The 15,655-nt window shown below is 40.2% G+C and overlaps 1 protein-coding gene across 1 annotated transcript in view; it reads right to left on the bottom strand.

The window, feature by feature from the left end:
• ANO4 (anoctamin 4) overlaps positions 1-12,670 on the bottom strand; it is a 207,439-nt gene extending 194,769 nt beyond the window's left edge. The window contains exon 1 of the mRNA XM_075152059.1: positions 12,341-12,670. The gene's annotated coding sequence lies outside the window, so the exon portion shown is untranslated. The remainder of the gene's footprint in view (positions 1-12,340) is intronic.
• Positions 12,671-15,655: the final 2,985 nt, after the last annotated feature.

Here is a 15,655-nt window from a genome sequence, read left to right as displayed (position 1 = left end):
CGTAAACCTGACTTTTTCTAGATCAATTAATAAGTGCCTGCTTATGCTGAAAGGAAATGTTCTTTGTGGAAGAACAAGCATTTTGTATATCCTTCAGTGGAAATCAGCAAGTCTCTAATTTCTTTGACACAAAATTAGGTACTTACTGTCTAAAAAGTGCCATGTAGAGTAACTAAACCTACCATCTTGCTCTCCATGCTTCTATTTATGCAAATGGCTGCCTCCACCTTCTGAGGGTCAGTATTTTTAGCACACAATTGTTAGTGTGATTACATGTAAAAACATTTAAAGGATACATTCCACTTTTAAGTGTAAAGGATGATTGGAGAAATATCCTTAGTACTGTTTCCTGAGCTCTGCAATTCTCTGTTTTTGGCTTCAGAGTATATTAAACCCATGATACATCCACTGATATATCTCAATCTAGAAAGAATCTAAAGTTATTGAAAGAAATTATTTTAAAGCATGGAAAATTTAACTCCTGCTTTTCCTTCAGCTGGAGTCAGAGTAAGGTGTATACTGACGCCCAACAGGCAGAGACAGGGTCAGGCCCTTTCCTGGGATTATGCATTAAATGCAATTCTTGTTCCTGCCCTCGGACAGCAAAGCGCAGGTGACAAATCCCCACAAAGCCCCAGGGATTGTAGGACACCACGCTGTGACATCTTCCTGCCATCGGCACTCCAGCAGCATTTAGCAGGCATTGCTGATTCAAAATTTGCATTCCCATAACCTCGGCTCACCAGCCAGACCCTCTGGCAAAGCTTCTGAAATAGGGTAATGCCTGTGCTATTTTCAAGGGCACACGAGTAAAGTATTAGCTGCTTTATTGACAACACCTAAAACAGGACAGGAGAAGATTTTTTTGGTTTTTTGGACTTGACCAATTGCAATTATACTATTTATATTATGTCCTTTATTAAAAACTATGTTCATGGGGTGGAATGAAAACATTTTCACAATTTAATTGGATTTACTTATAACACTGAAACTGTAAAGATAAAATTTGTGCTCACATAATAGCTAATCAACATTGATTTTTCTTTTAAAATAGCAGCTTCCAAGTATTAACCAGATCAGTGAATATGCTATAAAAACACTAGCCATGCACATTCAAACAGAGGTGCCTCAAAATTTAAAATGCCATTTCTGACTTGGGACATCTGCTTTAGCATATTTAAAAGCAACTTTGCTTAAAATTCAGAGAGAGAACACTAAATATTTCAGGCTCTTTTATAACATCTTAGCCACTAGTCAATTCTGAAAATTTGAAGATGTATGCTATCAACATCTATGTATCTGTATCTAGAAAGACAGATATTATATTAAAAAAAAAGTTAGCTAAAGTTATAAGCTATTTAATTTTTTTCTCTCAACAATAGATGTGGCAAAGTATCTTCTGGGTGAAACAGTTGATTCTAGCTTTTACTGTTAGTTGAGTTGCTTGTTTTACTTTGGTTTATTTAATTATAAAGCAACAGATACTCAGTTGCTTAGGATAACAAAAGAGAGAAGAAATGTACTTTCATATGCCAAAAAAGAATAATATTCTCCGTATGTTAGAGCAGGGATTTGATATTTGATAGATGCTCATTATCCCATTCAGGCAGGCTTATCAAATTCTTCACATTAAAAAAGCTTCAGAAAGAGTGTTTCTCATGTACAGTTACAGTTATTGCAGTTTGGCATCCAAATTCTCTAAAGATCCCCCTGCCCTCGCCATGCTGTGCTCCTACCCTGTTCCTTCCTGCTGACTGGATGAAAATATCATCGTGCTGCGGTGGTCAAGAACACTTTAACAATGGCAATTTTTTATCCCCTGCATTTGTCCCTCTTATAGCTCAAGGGGGTCACTGCAACAGCGAGAGTAAAAGAGCAGAGACACTCTCTTCTGCTGGGATCTCATGGCTACCAGCCACACTGCATTGTGAAGAAGGAAGAATTACCCTAATAGCAAGGTAGAAAGGCCTGTGGCAGTAGAGGACACTTTCTTCCGTTAAACTACCCTCAACAGATTATTAGGGAGCTCTGTAGCAAAAGGTGCACTTCCCCCTCCTGACTGGTTTACCAGCTGTGGAATGATACCCACAGCTACCAGACTGACTCCACACTATGCTCAAGCCCAGGAAAAAGAAAATTTAAGCTCTTAAATATCTGTCCTACATATATAGCCAACATTTTTCTCAATATCAGAAGATGAAATTTCTGGATTTTATATTGTTTTTTAAAATATTTAGGTGTTGACATATAATACAATTATAACAGAAGACTGTCGAGTTTGCAATATCAAGCCATCAGACCTAAAGAAGTGCCAGGATTAAGGCTGCATCTGTGAAATACACTCAGCACTTTTGTGCTTATGCAATATGATATGGGTTTTAATTCCTAACCACACAGAAATTTTATCCTCAGTGTGCGCTTGGGGCGCATGCTTCTGAGATAACCATGAGCTCCACGAGGCCTCTCCCCACCCTCAGCGCAGAGGGGAAGCTGTACTGGGAGGTGGATGCAGAAACACAGTTTGAAATTGCGTGAAGAGAAACGTTGGTCTCAGGATTAAAGAATTTGAATTTTAATTTGAGGTACTTGATCGCATACCCACCTCTGCCTTCAGTGCTGCCAAGAAAGCGACTTCAGTGGGTGTATGTCACTGTCCAAGCACCCAGCTTACAACACCTGATTAATCAAAGTTGTGGCATTCACAGCTGTGGTCAATGTGCTAAAGACGTAGAAAAAGTCATGCCCTTGGCATTTCGCATTAGCAGCCTAAGCTAGTGAGCATTTCTCTCCTTCATGCCGAACCTCAGCTCATTATCTACAAAGTAATAAGAACAGACAACATCAGCAGGGGAAATAATATCATCTCAACTCATGGTTTCTGTGGAGAAAAATTATTTGCCATCTAGAGATGAGCAGAAGTTCTGGCAATTGCCATAAAAATGTCTATCAAGAAATATTTGTTTGTTTTTTATTTGGAACATGGTTTGAATCATATACACTAACTATCAGACAGAACAAACTACTTAACAAGGAAAAAAAAAGAAACAAGGAGAACTCAGTGAAAAACACTGCATGTGATCATGACTAAAGTCTCCAGGATAATGCATAAATGCAGCCAACCAAAATTCTGGCATTTATTAATTCTTAAATACTCAAAACTGCACCCTCCTATGCTTTTTAGTATAATAAAACATATCCAGATTGCACAGTGCTAGTACCCAAGAATGCAATGAAGTACTCACAAAGCCATACCTGAGGTATAAAATCTATTTGCAGGCTTACAGATGTTTCTAAAAATGCAGTTCAAAAGATGTAAGCGCTAACAGTGTGGCCCCAGAACATGTTTTTCCCCTGGAGTCTATAAAGTAAAGAGGACATATGTTTGACAACAGCAAAGCAGAAACACCACGTCAATTGCCAGTTACTTAGCCTGGAGTGTACTGCAACCAGAGAGCAAGTGAGAGTTTCAGAGCACATCAAAATCTAACCAGACGTCATGCTATGCCCTGGAAAGCAAACAACTGAATTTTTAAACGGGCAATGACAAGCAGCAATGATATCAAAGTTATTTAGCAAATATCCTAATTATTACTCCGCATTCTGTAACAATATGATAATTTTTTCTTTGTTAAAATTTCTCAGAGGACTTTTATCTGGTTTAGAACCTAGAAGATTGTAAGTTTTCTTCTTTACCTTGCCTATTTGAACATAGTTTATCTGTTCTGAAATTCCCTTCTCCCCTATACTGTCCCTGTGGAAAAAATAGGCTAGCCTGGCATGCGCAGGGTACTGGCATGGGTTTCAAGAGTCCCGACTTCAACTAAGACACAAAATTTCTATATGATCTTGAGCAAGACACTTAAATCTTTGACAATGAACAAGATTTTGTGCAGTAACTGTCATGCTATCTCATGGTAGCTGAAAGCACATAGTAATTCTCAGATGTGCAAAGTTTCTTTCTTCACAACCTGATCTTGAAGCAAAACGCCAAAAATCAGTGAATCTGTGCCACATCCATCTCGCTGCTTCTCACTCTTCTCCCTCTTGGGACTGAAATGAAGCACATATCCCAAACCTATCTCCCTTCTCCTCACGATTTCGTTTCTCAACATAACTCATGAGCAGGGGTGATACCATTCAGCAACCAATCTCACATGAGGAGCACCAGGACAAGCACAGGCCTATCATACAGTATCCTCACTGCAGCATATACTAAATTTCAATTCTAACATTTTACCTTAAGTTCAGGAAATGAGATTATCATATTGAAATCTGACACTGCACTTCTGGTCTGATACTTCTCTACATTATAATGTGACCTTTAACACCCTCATTGCATCGTTTCTCAAACAATTGATGGAAAATCATTATTTGCTATTGCTGTTGCAAAGAACGCTAATCTGCACAACAAGCACTGCTGAAGTACCTTAAGTCAGTGGTCTGACCGAGTTCATTTTTTCACAGCTCAGAACTTGAGGAAAAAAAAAAACACCGGGATATGAGTGGGACACCTGGACCCCGAAATAGCCTTGAGGAGCAGGTAAAGAACAGAAGGAGCAGAAAAAAATGCTAGAGGGGGAATGGAGCAGAGCCTGGAAGAGAGTCAAAGGACAGGAGGTCCAGCAAGTGGCAGAAGCACAGAATGGAGAATTCAAAGGAGTAAGATCAGAGACAGAAGCTGAAGAAGAAGAGGCAGAATTAAAACAGCAGAGTTACCTGAACACTGATCTGATTGAGCTTTAAGGAAAGCAAGTGAATAATTTAGGCCTAGAAGTTTGTCACAAATAAATTATGTTGTGGTATGCCAGTATATAAGTCTCCGTACTAATCAAAAAATGGTTGAGTGATGTTGCTTTTTAGTTAAAAAAAAAAAGGAAAATAAAGTCATATTTTTCTTACACAGGAATGTTTAGATTTTTTGCAGAACTGTTTCTGGTGACAATAGTGCAGTGATAAGTTGCAGTAACAACTTCACCATGGGGCATTGAGTACTGATGTAAGCCTCACAAAAGTTGTTTTTACCATACTATATTAATGAGAATGGTTGAGAATCCAGCATTATTAGAAATGTAAACTAAGTAAACTTCATGAAGCGTGCTGAAGCAGAGGGTTATCCAATCCTTTGCCAAGACATTTCTGAAACCCACATCACACAAATTCTACATTATCAAGGAAAATAAGGAAATTCTGTCTATGGCTCAACAGCAATTTCAGTGTGACCCGTTAGAAATAATGTCTTATACTTAAGTTGACCTGGTGGCCCACATAAAGATGCAGAGAGAGAAAAACGGGACAATTATTATCAACACTTAGCACCACACAAAACAAAAAGTCTATGGGTAGAAGCTTGACTACCCTAGATTTAATTTAAGTGGGATCAGGAATTTCCCCCCATCTATTTCTGGAAGAGTTCGTTATCTAAATGACATAGGTTAGAATATCAAATACTGCAGGTGTTTCTATGGGAACAAAGGACAATAAAAAATTAGAAGAGGTATTCTTTTCCTTCTCCTGAGGGCAGAGCAGCCTTCAACTTAATTCACTTTCCCCTTCTCATCTAAAACAAACAATCTTTATGGCAATAACCTCAAAACATTAAGCATAAACCAAAGCAGTGTTGCCTGCATGAAACTGCAGAGAGCTCGAAACAACTCTGACCAGTATCGTCTGCCTAATTCTTCTTCATTATTGTTCTTTAACCTCAGATTCCACAACTACGGAATACACTATTTTCCTAGCACATTGAGGAAAAGAGGCAGCTAATGAGGCTGCCATTTTATTTCGCTCAGGTTCCAGCCCTTTTGTCCTGCTACACCTGCTTATTGTTGCCTCTTGTTCCCCACTTTTCTAGACAAGCTTCACAATATATTGGGACTGCAGCCCAAGCTTTTCAGTTAGAAAAGACAGTATTTGCTGTTCCCCAGGGACTGAATCAGAGCAGGGGTCTACCTAGACTCAACACATTATAGGGTGGCAACTAGTATGGTAAAAAAACCCCAACAACAAAAACAAACAGTAAGAGGACAATCAGTATAAAAAAAACCCAAACAACACAGATACCATCTCTATGAGGAACAAAGAAGAATCAACAAAAGAAAACCAAAACTAAGAAAAATGTGAAGGCAAATCAATATGTGAAAAGGCAAAAAAGTATGTGTCAAGGGAAAACAGTGAGAGAGACAGTGACACAGAGCACAAACAAGAAAAGATCTGAAATGAGCCTGGGGGGTAGATGAACAACATGAGAGCGGTTGCATGTCTGCCAGGACACATGGAGACACACCAATGGACTTCACAAAGCCGTGGGTTTCAGCTGTCGTTTTATAGGAAGTGGTTCTCAAGCTCATTTAGAAAATGAGTAGTGGTACAAGCTCGTTTAGAAAAAGTCTCCAGGAGTCCAATACAGCATGTGTGAAGTATTATGCCTAATTTTAATGAAAAACAGTTTTGTCAAAGAAAATGATCTGAAATGGGAATATCTCTCCTGGTGATCCAAAACAGCTAATCACCAGGCTAGCTTTTCCCTACAGCAAACTGGCTCAGAGGAGATTCAGTCTTGCTCTTCTGAAGTGATTTTTGTTAATTAACTTCTTCCTCCAAAAACGAAGGGAAGCATAATCATTTTTCTATATTTGAAGGCTGTAAGCACCATATAAAATAAAGAATTAATGTCAATACTGCAGGGGGCTACAAACCAGAGCAAATGGACAAAATCAAAAAAGCTGTCCTGAAACAGGCATCCATTTCAATCATCCCCCAGCAGTACTGATATAAACCATACAGATAATATAAATTATACAGAAGCCTGCTCTTCCTAGCTTCATATCAAACAGCAATAGGCTCCTAAAGGAGATTTGGGACATCTGTCTGTCCTGGTTTCGGACATGTTTCAAACCACACTCTAGAAGCGCTAACTTCTGCTATTCTGCCTCTGCAGAGAGCATGAGGAGCCCACCTCCTACGATCATCATCAATACCTTCATAATCCTGGGATCTTAGAACATACTTATGGCCAGCATGATGTGGCTCAAACCCTGACTGGTGTCAACTGAAATATTGACTGCTTGAAAATGGCTGTTTTTATGGTGCCAGACTGGTGCCCAGATGTGCTGGTAGCTCTAATCTCATGTGGATGACCTGCTAGCTCAGTAATGACATGGAACAACCAGTACAAAGAGCTAACACCAATACTGAAGTGATTCCAGGGAGTGCTTTCAGAATAATTCATGGTTGTTTTTTTTTTTTTTAATTTATCCATGGGTAGTATGGGCTTTTAAGGGACCAAGTTGTGCAAAATTCTTGGACAGCAAGCCTGCCTTTGGACAGTCAGATTGTAAAGGCAGAGTCTGGAAATCTCTGAATTCATGTTCAAACTTCACCATCTGGTGGGGACCAGCCTTCTCTCAGGGCTGTATTTGGAGGCACATTTGGAAGTGTGCTTCCTGTGGCTCTTCCTGAGGTGGTAAAGGGAAGGTATTTTGAGAGATGGGCCTTGCAGCATTTTAAGTGTCTACATACAGCTCTGAGAAACATGAGGCTTTCCTTAAAATATCCTCTCAGACTTGTGCTTTTCTAGAGTAAAATCTATTAATATGCAGAAAACGGTGTGCCATTAGCTCCCCTATTTGGGGATTTAATTGCCGCTTAGGTGATATTCATCCTGTTCAGAGGTGTTGTTCTTAGAGATTGAACATTTGCATTTGCTCCAGTGCCAAGATCCCTTCCACTGGGATGCTGAGGAATTAGCCCATAACTTTTAACTAGATTATTATTCCACTTTATACTGCAAACAGAACAATGCAAAATTCTTGATTCTAGTAATCTCAGATTACCAGAATGGGACCACTTAAAGTTGGTTGAGTCAGTTTAGGATAGAGTTTTGCCCTCTCCACACCTTTCACCAGAAAAGGCTACGAATGTTTCCACAATCACTTGAAAGTAAACACTTTACCTTTAAAATTTCTCATTAAATTTTATGTTCAGGTTCTAAAGAAGTCTATGAGACAGAGTGGTCCCTTGGGAATGCTTCAGCCCTTTGCTATTTCCCAAAGCAAGCAGGCCTAATGCTGGTCCATTATTACCACATTGAATCTGGAACAACATAATTGTGACTTATGCTGTGCAGGAAAAAGTTCTTTAATGTACAGAAGACCTCTCACCTTATTGTCCAGTATTTCCTACGCAGAAATTGTATGTGAGTAAATCTGCACAGCATGAACTGAAAGGCCACAGTTTCCATGAAGAATCAGACAGATCTACACAAGCACTATACAGTTGTACAAATGCATAAAGTATGACTCCCCCTGAGATATGACAGGCGTAGAGTGCAAGCACTTACTAAGAGGGCAGCATATGCACAGAAGACACGAGACACATTTAACAGTGCCTGAAAGCTAATCCTTCCCCATAGATACAGAGAAAGCATGTAGCACACAAACAGCCTGCCCAGTGCTTCCCAAAAGCACCAAACTTCTAACAGGTTATGCAGCACAGCATTCACGCACAGGACTTCCAGACATCCAAGAACCGCAAAAGTAGTAGCAGGACTGAAGACAGCTCACCTGTTAAGGTCTCCAGACACATAGAGACAGATTTGTAATATTTGCAACATTAGAGCTATAAAGTCCTTGAAATCATCCTGGACAAAATCTGCAGACTAAACAAGAGAACGTGTCCAGGAAAACCATAAAAGTTAGCTCTATGAATAACAGAGAAAGCCTAGAAATTGCAGTCAACTTTTCATTATCCGTGTGTGCTCATGCTTGGGTAAGTATGTATGAAGAAACAGCCAGGTAAAACCACAATTAATAGAACACGTAATATATACATAGAATATGTGTACTATAACTTATAATTACACGTGCTTTGTAAAAATATGATGTAGTACATTACCTTTGAAAACATTTGTAAACAGTTTTCAGAAGGAACTTTGAAAAAAAACACTAGCCAGAGCACTGCCTGGTACTGATGACTTCAGCTCTGTGTCATGCATATCCCAGTATCACTTTCCAGTTTGGGGCAGAGAGGGAAGTTGGAGCACGGCTAATCCACTGCCTGGATTCTTCAGCCAGTGATAATCAATAGCTGCCTGTGCAGGTTTTGTCGGAAAGGGTATAAGCAGATAGAAAGTATAAAACTACTGAAGCAGCATGGAAAATGAGTGAGCTTTCTGTAAAAACATACCCTTTTATATTTGCAACATAAATGTATATGATTGAATATTTGTGGAGTATAAAGCTTTAAAGAACTTGCTTCTCCGGACAAGTCAAGTGAAGAATGCATACTGAACATACCCAGGAAAAAAAAAAATGCAATGACTTCATCAGACCATTGGATGATTTCGGCTGGCTAAGGAACAGAGCTTTCCCCCCCCACCCCCCCGGCAGTTGTTTTCTATGCAGTCTTCAGCCACCCTGCAAAGGCATTAACATGACACCATGCTGTGAAACAAGGAAGTACTATGCATGCATTCCCCTTATCAGAGCATTCACAGGATTCCCAAGAAATAAAAAGCACTCCTACCTACTTGAATTTCATGTTATTTGGGGGATTTCATTCGTGTCTCTACCTCTCAAGGCTTTTATAGAGGATTGCATCTTTATCTTTTAAGCCCTGGGCCTGCAACAGGATGTGCTGACAAGGATTTTAGGTGCATAGACTTCTCAGTTGCAGTACACAGACGTCAGGTTCCAAATGTAAACATCCCATTGCAAGCTCATGTGGTTTAAACTGGAGAAAATACTTCAGGATTATTGTTTTTCCTCCCTTCCTTTTGCCTTAAGGCTATTTAGAAATCACATTACATTATGGACTTCGGCTTTTAAACTTTCATTGAAAAAGACATATGATTATGCACTTAGGTTAAAAATCAGCTTTTGCAAGGTAGTCTTACTTAGACATGAGTCATTTTTTGAGTGAAAACAGTCCTTTAGATTAAACGTGAGGTAAGAACGTATGTTATTTTAAGGCACAGATATACCTAATTTTATAATAATAATTTTAAAAATAAAAACATGCTGTACCATACTTAACTGTGTGATCTTCAGAATTATTTAGGTTGTGCACGTATTTTGCAAACCCTCTCGTTTTTTTTATGTGGAACAAAATGGTACAGTAAACAGCTCCATATGCAGATGCACACACACACAATTACTTGTTACATTTAATCAAGAAAAGTCTAAGCCTGGTCTCCCCAAGGCAATGTCACAACCTGCAGGCACTTAGGACCACTTCTCCATGCGTGTTAACAAGACCCCTGCTGGTCTCATTCCACAGCAAAAAGTTTCATTGCTGCTGTCATTGTGTCAGCCCTTACTGAAACTGGAAGAGAACTTAACTCAGGCACCTTTGTTACTCATTTTAAAAAATTAATTAATTCATAGACCCTACATAGTGCCAAAGCCTTTTTGCAACAGACAGTGGGGAGGACTGATCTAGAGGTAAATGTTTTTAACCAGTTCATTGAGCAGCGCAGGTGCCAAGACAGATCTGCTGCCTACCAGAGCGCGGGAGGGAGGCAGGTTTGCAGCATGCCCTTACCGCATCAGTGAGGAGAGAAACAGGTCTCAGGATCAGCTGCACCAGTGGGTGCAACATGATGCCAAAACACACGGTCTGATGGGGAAGATGACTTGGGCCACTGACATCTGGGCTATCTGCTGGCCACTACAGCTTTTTTACGAAGGCAATGCAGCAGGTAGCTCACTGCACCATGAAGTCCTCTACCTGCAGATCTCTGTAAACCTCCTCCTTCCCCGAGTACCTCAGTGCCTCTTGCAATTGCCTAATGCTGAGTGCCCTGCTCTGGTCCCTGAGCTTCCTCCCCCAACACACATACATGCTGTCAATACAACCAGACATTACACCCAAGTACAGAAAAAGAAGTGAAGGGTATTTAAAATAACTGCAGTGTCTGAAAGTTTTTACTCATTTGGGAGGGGGAAGGAGGTACACAAACTCTGTTGAACTAAACAACTCATGTGAAGCAAAACCCTCTGAATTACAGGATAAATCACCAACAAAATTATTTTATTAAGCCACAATGTAAGACACATTAAACAAAGAAAACAGTTTTGAAACATCAGCATCTCTTGCTTAAGCCCAGAAAAGGCAATGCAGAGACAGAATAAGAGCTTTATTCTTATCCTACCTCAGTAAAACAAAGGTGTAAGAACACATCACCTCTTTGCCTTGCTCTGAAGGCAGACCAGCCTGTGATGAGTTTGAGCCAGTGTTGTATCTATGCCTTCAGCGGACTTTTGAAGATTTAGTAAAGTCTTTATTATTCCTGCAGTGTGTAAGGGCTATGCAGAGTCAATCCACATAATGGATTCACAACATGAAACACATTTAAGTTAAAAGAAGTATTTTTGTAGTTCTCTCATACCAAAAGCAAAGGGATATATCTATCTATAAGAAATCATATATTTGCATTTACTTGAAATCTCATGCAACAAACTAGAAAAAAAAAAGACGTCTAAGGGCACAGTTTACTGTGGATTAAATAATGACCTTTCCTATTTACAAAATCAGACCTGTTAAAATAGCTTAGAGCACGGATTAAGCAAGCACAGATTTTTCAAACATTTGAATGCGCTTCTTTTCTACTGCATAGTTGTAAAAGCGCTGCAGAAGGCTAAGAATTTGCAACCGCATAGTCCAGAGAGGGACAAGGGTTATTAGGTTGCCTGTTCCGTAACTTCTTGTCCCAGCCAGTCTGCACTTGTAAGATGCAAAAGGTCCAACTTACAAATACCTGATGACATAGGCTCATATTGAAAATGCTGGAAGACCCCATCCTTCCTATGCCAATGACAGCAAATATCGGCTCAAACCACATGTATGCCCCACACTTGAACACTGAGGGGCTTCAGAGTTTTCTAGATGGCTAGTCAAGCAGGGGACTTTCTGTGCCCTTCCAGCACAGTGCTGCAGACCTATAGAAATGAGTCACCTTTAACAAATATGTAATTCCAGTTCCCCAGAACCTTATCCCGTTGCTACCACAGGCAATCATGAGCGATGCTTAAGCCTCCTGTTTCAAGGACAAAGAGGCAGTACTCAGATTGCAATCACTACTTCAGAGCTCCGGGTCGGAGAGGGGAAAGAGCAAAATAAAGAGAAAACTTGTATTTTAGTTAGACAGCATCTGCTATGAAGATGCTGAAAATGATGACTAGATATTGAGTGAAGGTCACGAGGCTTATCTAAGAATATAGGGGGAGAAAAACAGACGGGGAAGGGGGGGGGGGAGGAGAGAGGGGGAGAGAGAGAGAGAGAGAGCACGAGCACTGCAGCAAAGAAGCTATGCTCAGCCAATACATGCTGGCACTTCACTTACCATAAAAATAGAAAGATCCAAAGAGAATCAGATTAAGGATCCTTTTTATCTCTCTTCAACAGAAAGATTTCCACATGAAGCTCTGAACACAGCTGTCCAGGGAAAAGCAAGGTAATATGATGATACACAGAAAACACTGACACACAGATGGTAAGTCCTTTCACTGCCTTCCAAAACCTGCAAGCAGTTTATGCTGAAAAACCAAAAGGTAAGAAGTCTGAAGACGACTCCTACATAACACTGCAGCTAAAACAGACTGCTGTATTTCCAGTCACTCAGACCGCACTGTTTTCATCTTCATCTTCGCACCATTACTTACATCCTAGAGGTGGGCTTGGGGGTGGGGAAAAGAGATTTCTCCTCCAAGTGGAAAGGAGCACAGAAACGGCATCAGCATTTTTAATCAGTTGCTGAGAGTACCCAATCAGAGGAACTGAGTGGTGCCAGCGTGACAACTGTCCAACGCAGGGCAGCCTGGCACGCCAGCCACCAGCGCGTTCCTGGCTTGCACAAGAACACTGACGGGCTAATCTGCTTCTTAACCCCAGCAATGTTTTCTGTGCTCACATGCAAACAAACTGTTTCCACGCACTGCGTCTTCTCCGAGGAGGAGCTGCGCTTTGAAAGCCACAAGCTTTTCTGGGTTGCTGTTCTGACAGGCTGTTTTCCACATCTGTGCAATAGTACAAAAGCAAGAAAAGTTTGGAGGTTTAAATATCGACACCATTTACCTTGCAATTTATTATCCAGCAGTTTCCCTATATAAAACATACATTAACCATTGCTTCCTCTTCAAAGGTTTGCTTTTGGAGGAGAAGGAAGTCTGTAAGAGATTTTACAGCACAGCCCCGCTGCTGTGAACTGCCTTGTTAGATCCGGCACAGGTTTTGACACGACATCATAGACCTCTGACGGCACCAGATCCATGAAAAATACACAACCAAGGTCTCTCTCCCCCGACCCGCCAAGATGACAACTGGATTAAATGTTTGTGCTGCTATCTATCATACTATTGGAAATAAAAAAAAGAAAAGCAAAGAACAGACCTCAACTTAATTTGCAATAAGGATATCCAGGATCTGGAACAAACCTTTCTATGGCGTTTAACCCATTGAACCAATCCGCACAGGAAAGTGATAGTCAACACTAAAGCTGCCAAACACTAATTTCCAGGGGACGCTCCTGATTCTAAAATACAAATGCCTGCATTTGACCATGGGGGAGAAATTCTTCCGGTCCTACTGCACAATGCAGTCCACAGTGGAGCAGACCTAAATACAGCATGCAAATTTGCATTTACGTAAAACAGACACTCTGCCAGTAGACAAAATTAGATGCTTACCTTTCCAAAACATTTTTAAAACAGTCAATCATGGATTTCTGCCATATCACAAAGTAAACATGAATATCATCCATCTGATATTCACATTTCAGAAGATGAAAAGGCTATGTAGTGTAAGGGGGGAATGGACAGAAGATGAACCTCAAAGCATTCCCAGCAGTAGTAGTACCCATATTATTTGGTCAGTATAAAGTACTTGTAGAACATACCAGATAACAACATAAGCCTACTAGAGGGGCTAGAAAAGGAAGGGGGGGGGGGGGGGGAATCAAAATCAGAGGTTCTTCAGCCTAAAGTGCAGACTAACAATCTAAAGTGCAATTTAATACAACTAATCTGTTCTGAAATGTTTGAAACTGTGAATATAGTGCAAGAGCATACAAATTCCACTAGCAGGCAGCAGTGATTTTCACAGAACACCAGGCTGACGTACCATGTTGGTCATAAACAAGATTATATTTTTTTTTTTTTTAAATAAAGTTTCTTCCCTCAGATGACAGGACATTGGAAGGTTCATTACTTTCTTGCATTTCATTTAGGTTTTAGCATAGGCTTGTTTCATGCTATCAACACAACATGCATGATATTTATTCCTCCCTTTTCATAAACACCATTAGTTCAAAAAACACAAGACAGCTGGTATGACAGATAGAAGGCACAGGTGAAGGACAGATCAAAAGAATAAATAAAAAAGGAGGGCAATTACCATACACAAATAATGCGCATGGGATATATACAGATAGAGATAAGAGCACATATACATCTAGATAACCAAAATTTAAAATATAGCCAATATTGGAGTGGGCATAAGAAAAGGAGGAAGCAGCAGAAGAAAATACATTTAGACTCTGCAGTAAGCTTTCAAAATTGCAATGCTAGCAGAAAGATTACTATTTGACACACCACATGCTTGGTGAAGTAGGCAGTTTGTGTTTCAGGAAACTGAGTATGGGAGACCTTCAGAAAGTGTCTCAAGATATCCATTACAGAAGAAAGACTGTCCACATGCACCCCTAAGATCATATTTTAATATTCATTCCACAGCCAAAAAATAATAGGTTTTTTTCCCACATTATATAGTCAAGGACCTGAACTAGGCAATAAATACAGAAGAAATCAGAGACAAATCCCTTGTAAACAAAACTCTCAATTTCCTTTTTTTTCCTATAAGTATGCATGAAAAAAACCCAAACATCGGTGTGGCAGCTCTCTGGAGAGAAGAAAGTGAGATCATAGGCAGAATTTAGTGGACAATGCAAAGAAACCCAGACCTGAACTTCTTAAAAAGGAAGGGATTGAGGAGGGGGTCTGTCCCTCACTTTTTCCATGTAAACATGGGAGATGTGAGAATCGGCTGCGCACACAGAAGAGCTGCTGTGATTCCATCCACATGCCCTCTGGTGACAGCTATAACGAACCAAAAGATATGAAGAAAGGCTAATAGAGTAATTAATTCAAGCTTTCAGATAATTCTCTCTTCCATTTCAGTAAAACAACTGCTGCCTGAAAAAAAAACTACGGAAACCAGCTGTTCTTCTACATCTAGTTATAAGAGAGAAAAATCTCACTTACTTTTTTTGTGAAAGAGAGCCAAGAGCATGCTGCCAGTCAACCGGGGCTTGTCTTATCCCACCTATGTACCTATTCGTCCAGAAAGCAAAACAAACTCAGGACTAGGTGGTCCAGAGCTGTTCTCTCTATTCCTCCCCCAAAATTTATGGGACAACAGTTCAAATCAACATTCCTGAGCTGGAAGGTAAAAGTGATACCCAGAATTTAATAAAGGTCCGATCTCACTACTGGAGCCTCAAATGGACTGCCAACTGCTCAGAAAGAAGCGAAGGATTTCAGAAGGTACAAGGGCGATGGAGTCTGCCAGTGTGCAGGTCCCAGCTCAGCAGCGCACATCAACAGGTGAACGTGTGAACAGGACACGTTGCAGGCAGGAGAGGGAAGAAGCAGCATTAAGCATA

This window comes from Calonectris borealis, chromosome 1, assembly GCF_964195595.1.
Source record: "Calonectris borealis chromosome 1, bCalBor7.hap1.2, whole genome shotgun sequence".
In the NCBI taxonomy this organism is placed as follows: Eukaryota; Metazoa; Chordata; class Aves; order Procellariiformes; family Procellariidae; genus Calonectris; species Calonectris borealis.
This window is presented reverse-complemented; position numbering and strand designations above follow the sequence as displayed.